Genomic DNA, 8,310 nt, shown 5'->3' with positions numbered 1-8,310 from the left:
AAAAAAGTCAAGCTTCTTGAGCGTTGTTGGGGCTGCACTCATCCAGGCAAGTGGGGAGTATTTCATCACACTCCTGACTTGTGCCTTTGTAGATGGTGGACAGGCTTTGGGGAGTCACGGGGTGATTTACTTGCCACAGTATTCCTAGCCTACTTGATAATAATGTGATCGCACTATGCCTTATGAAAATACGCTCCAGTACGCTGTAGCATTGTTGTAACTCATAACTAAGTTTGTTTGAATAAAAGAACTTTAGTGCATTATTTTCGCTGTATTGTATATGTACATATTCAGCATTGAAAAAATGGGACACGCAACAACTCAGTTAAACACACTGCAGAGATTGGTTCCAACACTGATTTTCTTTCTGTCGCTCCCACGCTGTCCTTGTCACACAAGCTGGTGCCTCATGGATGCTTCAGGCTGGGAGGCTGCAGGGAGCTTCCCTCACAAAATGGGAAATGTTAGTCTGAATGCCGGAGAAACTCAGCAAGTCAGGCAGAATCTGTAGAGAGAGAAACAAAAGCAGAAATCGCTGAAGAAACTCAGTAGGTCTGGCTGAATCTGTACAGAGAGAAACAGAAGCAGAAATTGCTGGAGAAACTTGGCAGGTCTACCAGCATCTGTACAAAGAGAAACAGAGTTAACATTTTCAGTTCAATATGATTCTTCTTCAGGAGCTTTGGAAACATGCCTGCTTTCAGGACTGGGCAGCGATGTCTTTTTGCTGCTATTCATTTTTCAGTACTGTTGGAGACTGACAGAATACAGATTGCTTTAAAAAGAGGTAATTCCAAAAATACTACATGATATTCAAAATAAACTAAAGTACGGAAAACTAGTTTAGTTTAGTTCAGTTATTGCACACTTACTGGTGAGTCAGAAGTTTGGGAGTTCAGTCTTTAGTACAGATTTGAGCACATAATTTTGGCCGCAGTTTCATTGCAATACTGAGCAACACTTCAGCTGAGTCAACACACATGAAACACAAGATCTGCCTGGTGTGTTTGAGTGAATACTAACTAAATATCAGTGGAGTTCACCTCCTGATTTTCTTTAACATTTAATGAATATTGTTTTTAGATTCTGATTAGTTCTTTTATACTTAAAAAATATGTAGTCATGCATTGCAGAAATTTGATACAATGCTGATACCAGTACACATTTAACTGGATAGGTTAAAAATTCTCGATGCAAAGTATTCCTGAATAAGTATATATCCAGACTGTATTGGAGGGAATCAGTATCTTTGCTGCAGAGTCACAGGACAGTTCCTCAGATGGTGAGACATTAGCCTAGTAATTATGCACTTGTGTAATAAGTATGTGGCTATGGTATTAGTTATTTACTGAAACAAATACCAGTTAAAAACCTATACTGACATTTTGTCCTACTGAGCATACACTCGGCTGTGTGTGTTGTTGGCTAGGCCAGCATTTATTGCCTATCCCCAATTGCCCAGAGGGCAATTAAGAGTCAATCACATTGCCGTGGGTCTGGAGTCACATATGGTGACACTGGGTAAAAATAGCAGATTTCCTTCCCTAAAGGACATTCATGAACTAATTCTTTTCCTGACAGTGGTTACACGGTTGCCATTAAGCTAGCTTTTTATTGAATTATAATTTCACTATGTCTCATGGTGGAATTAAAACTCATACCTCCAGAACATCAGCCGGGGCTTCTAGATTTCTAGTTCAGTGATCTTCCCACTATGGCTCCACCTCCTACACAAGAACCAGGAACTGTAGTAACTCATTTAGCTGTTGAGCTTCTCCACTGTTTGATGAGATAATGGCTCAAATCTCTTTTATTGGCTTTTCCCCATAACCTTGGATTGTCTTTCTGATCAAAACTCTATCTAGCTCAGCCTTGAACACATTCAATAATGCTACCTCCACTGTCCTCTGGGGAAAGTAATTCACAACAATGTTTTCTATTGGACAGAATGTATGATGACAATTGACAGTGCGCAAACAATGCTGAAAAAGTGGAAGAAATGATAATGGTGATTTAGTACAATAACTTTTGATTTTCCATATGCAATTAAACATGAACATTATCAGAAAAATATTCAGATCCACCTTAAATCATTGTCAGTCAATTTTGTGGGAGAATGATAAGGGAGTTTTCTGCTCCTTCATAAAATTACACAAAATTAGTTTGATGGTCCACCACAATAATAAGAAAGGCATAATGGTACTGAAAAAGTGAATGTTAAAGATTCAGATATCTTCTTGCAAGGGAGATGTATGCTTCAAGACAATGGCATACAACACAGGTTTTATTACAGAAACAAAGGTGCTACACTATTGCTACAGATAACAAGTTTCCAAGTGACTCTTACTACAGATAATCATTTCCAACCAAAGGGTCACACACACATTCCTATGTCTACTTAATCTTGAGTGTACAATTGGCATTCCAAGTTAGGACATGCAACTATATTATTGTATACATGATTACACTGTCCAATTATGTCATTATGTGTCCATATCTAAAACTGTTTACATGTACTTCCTACAGGAAACCTAAACTGCTTGTTTCTCACCTCCTCACCCCCATTAGGGACTGACTGAACAAAGGCTCAGTTATCCAGAAAGATTTTAGTGATGTCTATTCTCAACATTTTGTGTGCATTTATAATATGTTGACTGAGGGAAGCAGTACAAAAAACTGATTTAAAAAAAAATTCTAGTTTTCTCAAGCAAAGGATTAAGCATATTTTAATGAATTTAGCATAGCATTCAGATTAAGACTAAGATTAGAGTCATAGAGCCATACAGCATGGAAACAGACCCTTCGGTCTGACCAGTCCATGACAACCATGTTTTCAAACTAAACTAGTCCCACCTGCCTGCATTTGGCTCATATCCCTCCAACATTTCCTGTTCATGTACTTATCTAAATGTCGTTTAAATGTTGTAACTGTCCAACTTCCTCCAGGAGTTCATTCCACACACAAGTCACAGTGTAAAAAAGTTGCTCTTTATATCTTTTTTGAATCTTTCTCCTTTGACTTAAAAATATGCCCCCTAGTCTTGAAATCTTCCACTCTTAGGGAAAAGACACCTGCCATTCACCTTGTCTATGCTCCTCATGATTTTACAAACCTCTATAATGCCATCCCCCAAACTCCTACGCTCCAGTGAAACAATCCCAGCATTTCCAGCCTCTCCTCAAACCTCAAACCATCCATTTTCAGCAACATCCTGGTAAATTTCTTCTGAACCCTCTTCAGTTTAATAATATCCTCCCTATACCAGGTCTTGTGTAATTTGGTCTATTAAATTGTCCACAGATGACGAAACAACAATGTGGTCTAATCATGCTTTCCTATGTTAAACCGGGACTCAAACACATAATCCAGTGGAATCATGGTCTAGTAACAGTATGGTGCTTCTGTTTTGCACAGGCATTGAGTTATAAAGGATGTGGATCCCAAATTTCAAGCCTGAAATCTCTCTCACAAAGGGATTCCCATCACCTCTTCTTCAGAGTCAGTTCAATATTTCACAGGCAATTTAAGATCTACAGGTTGAAATAAGAAGAAAGTAGAGCATTTTGCACGTTTTCTAAACTTGTGGTGTGAATACAGCTTTGGACTCTCCTCATCCATTTATAAATAGATAGAATAAACTTCCTGCAATAATTAAGCAATTTTTGTAATTTAACGCACAATGATTCAGTATGCAAAATTGAGCTGTTAAGCACACTACAATTTATCATCACAGATCTATTATTGGATGAATTTAGAAATTGTATTTTACTCAGCTCCATCAATATAAACTATAACTCTCAACAGCAGGAATCTGAAACAGCAACATCCATCTCTAACACTGCTGTCAGATTCAGGAATTCTGAAGGCTAAAAATGTTATTGTGGAATCTGCATTAAAAATGTATTTTTAATTGTATTGTAGCAAATCCTCTGTGTCATTTGTCCGAGTAAATTAGGAAAGTGACTTGGCTTAAGTTTTATACTGCTTAAAAACACAACACAGTGAAATATCCAACAACTCATTACAATGCTTTTGTGATTTTGTCCTCCATCCCCAAAAAGAAACATTTGAAGAAAATGTTCTCAGCATGTCAAATGGTAAATTTAATGTGGTTGCTTTTTCCAGATTGCAGGTTGCTAATTGTAGTTCAATTCATAAAGTTACTTCTAACAGTACATTTTTAAGTTAAGTTTTGTTCAGTTTTGTCCCAGTCTGCTTCACAGAGATGCTGACTTGCTGTACAGTCCTCCCAGTCTGCTTCACAGTGACAAAGTGGCAATCAGGAGTTGAATTCCTTAACTAAAGCAGATGTGGGAGGTCTATTGAGATATCCACTTTTGGATTATACCAGATACTTCTGAACAGCCTGCACATCTCAGCTAGTATAGTCAAAGTCATCATAGGAGAGAAACCACAGTAAATGCTACTTCATTTTAAAAATTATTGTTTAATTTCCCACTTCTTGGCTCCCTCCTGTGACGTTTCCTTCTCTAACTTCAATACTCATTTGATTCAAATATGTTAACACAAATGTAAACACGATTTCTCAGAGAAGTGACAGAATGATCTTTTGCACTAATATCCACAAAAAGAGCAACTAGGTTAGCCCCTAGGGAAACTGGGCTTCCTCTTCCCCCAAGCAATCTCACACTTGGTTGAATTGTATATTATTCCTCTAAGAATCATCCTGTTTATATACATTAACAAGCGACTTTATTTGTGGACATGAAACCTTTTCAGTTCATGTTCCATGGGTGCATTTGAAAATTGAGTATGTACAAGAAAGCTAATCAGTTAAAGAGGAATTAACTTCATACTCATGTCATTACTGAGACATAAACCATGGGGACCGTAGCAAGGGAAGGCAGGTCATTTGGATGGTGACATTTTGGTAAAAGCTATGCAGGGCTGAAGGGAGTAAAGGTGGTTTTGTGCTCTCAGTACTCGATTAATTTTGCTTTTCCAGTTTGGGACTGACTCACTGTGTTATTTCCAGCATTTTCTGTTTCACTGTAGGCTTTTTGAAATTCAATCTCTGCCATTTTCTCAACTTTACTGGTGTGTGCACCTCTCATGTTAGCCATGCTTGCTTTCTATTTCTTTCACATGTTCTTAAGTTTGTTAGGGCTCATTTCTATTGTTGGAGTGAAACTTTTACATCAAGTTCTGTCGACTCTAAACCATTCAACTAATATTTCTTCAATGTCCTTGACATACCAATAAGCTTTGTCCCTTTTACCTCTGATTTTTATTTTCTGACTCTGAATGGTTTTAAAATCTTCATCATCTTTCATTTTTCACTTCGGAAGAGTCTGACTCAAAATGCTTACCTGTCTTCTCTTTCCACAGATGCTATCTGATATGCAGTGTGTTTCCAGCATTTTCTGAACAGGTACAAATAGGTTCAGACATAAAGGGTCTATGTTGAGTAGGAGAGTGGAATTAATTCAGTATAAAATGTGAAACTTGAGACAAATCATTGCAAAGGAACTTATTTCTGATTTAACAGTGATGGGTTTGTGAAACTTCCTTCTCTGGACAGGGGAGTCTGTATTATAATATGTTACTGAAAATCATTGCTGAAATTTTGGCAGCCATTTAAATTTATGACTGTGCAGTCAGGTTTCCCAAGATTCTGAAGGTCTGGCAGCTAAGAGAAAGAGAAAGCTGCCAGTTGCGTTAAGTAAATGCTGTTTAGAGTAGCACAAGTGGGCCAGGAAGAGTAGGAATTCATCCCTCTGTAACTCAAGCTAATCTTCTGCTTAAACCTGCTGTTCTCAACAAGCTGCTGACTTCCCATCAACAGCTTGATCTCTCCCTCCCTACTCATATCCACACTTCCAGCCCCAACCCCACATCCCCTCTCCCCACCATGCAGCAATAAATCCAGGTACTTAGCACCAGCCCCAAGAATCCACAGCGTATACCTTCATCAATTTTTTTTTTGGTTGTTCCAAAAAGAAGAAATAAGTTGTTTTCACACCTGTAAGAACATTCAACAGTACTTCAATTAAATAAATTAATTTTGTAATATAACATTGCAGCATTGCAGCAAGTGAAAGTAACATTGGTCAATATGGCAACCAATTTAGACCCAACAAATATCAAGAAATGCAAGTGAGTGAGTGAACAGTTAATCTGTTTTGCTGGTTATTAATTGAAGGACTATTAAAGGCCAAGGGAACTTCCTGCACTTCTTCAAGCAATGTTCAAGGATTTTTTTACATTCACACAATAGGCAGAAAATGTCATAGTTTAAACTTTTGTCTACAATATGGCAGTTCCTACAGATGATGATGTGTTCAATTGCTGGAATGATCTTTCAACCCATAATTCTTTGATTCAGAGGCAGGAGTATAACAGAGATAAGTAATCACTAGAGTTTTACAAATTCTCTGTAAAAATTAATTTCAAGGAGCCAGTATGAAACAAATGTATTGCAATATGGAATATTAACATGAATTTTTATTACATTACTTAAAATACTATGAAAGTGCATGAGAGAGCTTCTCATGGAATGAGAGAGACAGTTTGAATGAAAAATATCTACAAAGCTATCAAAGACATAGCTACAGTAAAGTGAAAAGATCCAGTGAGAGCATTGCAAGATAATGGCAACAAGTGAAGAATAGTTGAGGTGGATAGGTAAAGGAAATTTGTAGTTTGGCAAATTTGCAGACATGGGTTGGGGTGAGTCCACTGGGAATTTTTAAGTGAGAATAAAAGTTTGAATTCCATTGTGAAACAGTTAGGGATTGAAGACAGGACAGAATCCAATTAGTGGAGTTTTAGATGAGTTAAAGTTTCTGTATGAGGAGGGCAATTACGAACTGAAAGTGCCCAACCTGCCACATTGGTGTAGACAAGCAATGGGCATACAGCAGCCATATCTGAAACTGGATGAAGGCCCTATACATGTATAAGTAAGCGGCCCAACGTCTATGCAAAATTAGATGTGACCTATTAGAAACCTTTTCACCAGTGAACTACCTGGGGATGCCTAGTAGGTGTCTGTGATTTTCCTCTGCAATGTTACTGATCCAATATTGGATGCCTACTAGTTGAATTACAAACAAACATCTATCCTTCTAGCTCCAGAATATTTACTTCTGGCCCCCAGGACAAAGCCCACTTTCTTGAGAAAATTACTTTTTAAAAGTTGAAGATATAAATAGATATAAATTAAATGATCTTCCACATGCATGTTACCCCAGATTACCTCAGTCCCATTCTTATTGGATGTTAGCTCTCTAGACCCAGTTTTACTCTACAGCACGTTTTGAAGTGCAAATATTTTCCATGGTGACTTTTATGTTTCACTTAAGTTTTTCTGAAAAGTGGTTTTTGTTTTCTACCAAAGATCCAAGAAGTGGCTCATGTCTGGCCACAAAGAGACAATGTTTGGCTTTGATACTGCGTGGAAAATAACTCTAGTGTGATATTCACTGTATTATCAAAGTACTCACTATTCGCCCTCCTGAAAACTTTCAGAGATTTGCACAGAAGTTATTTAAATGTACTTACTGTGGATATTAAAAAAAACACATTCTTGATACATTTACATTTTAATTATCTAACTCCTGGAGTTATCTCCTGGATTTGAAAATTCTGATTACAGGAGGCAGAATAATTAATTTACTGCCAGTTGCAAAAAAAGAGTGTCAACTCAGTACATAATGGTGGTTTATCAAAGATCAGTGTAGGTACATCATAAAATAAGTTGGTTGCATCTTCTTAATATGGATTAAAAATTATATATCTCTACTTCTTTTCCTTAATGCTGGAGAAAAAATAGAACAGAATAAGATTTATTTGACTAAGGTTTTGCATTTACAATATCTTTAAGCTGAGAACTGATTGATAAAAAAATTGCCCTGGTGACCAAAAGCCTCTGCTTTACACTTGAAGCTACAAACTATTTAATATTAATTGTCTTGCATTAGCTGAAAACTGTACAAATAAAAACATTTTTAAAAAGATAATTCTTTATTGCAACATTCAGCCATTACTATACTATAAACATTGAGGTTGTTGGCTTGCTTGCCGAACTGGCTGGTTATCATGCAGTCATTTCATCACCATGTTGGTTAACATCATCAGTGTGGCCTCCAATGAAGCGATGTTGTTCTACTCCTCTTGGTATTTCTACGATTGGTCTGTTAATTTGGGCTACAACCCAAGCTACAAATCTTTGCAAGAACCTTAAATTAACATTGTTACATAGAACACAGAACTGTACAGCACAGGAACAGGCCCTTTGGCCCACCATGTTGTGCCAAACATGAGACCAAATGAAACTTCTGCCTGCC

This window comes from Rhincodon typus, chromosome 4 (genome assembly GCF_021869965.1).
Source record: "Rhincodon typus isolate 14 chromosome 4, sRhiTyp1.1, whole genome shotgun sequence".
Lineage (NCBI taxonomy): Eukaryota > Metazoa > Chordata > Chondrichthyes > Orectolobiformes > Rhincodontidae > Rhincodon > Rhincodon typus.
The sequence above is the reverse complement of the archived record's forward strand: the minus strand, read 5'-3'. Positions refer to the sequence as shown.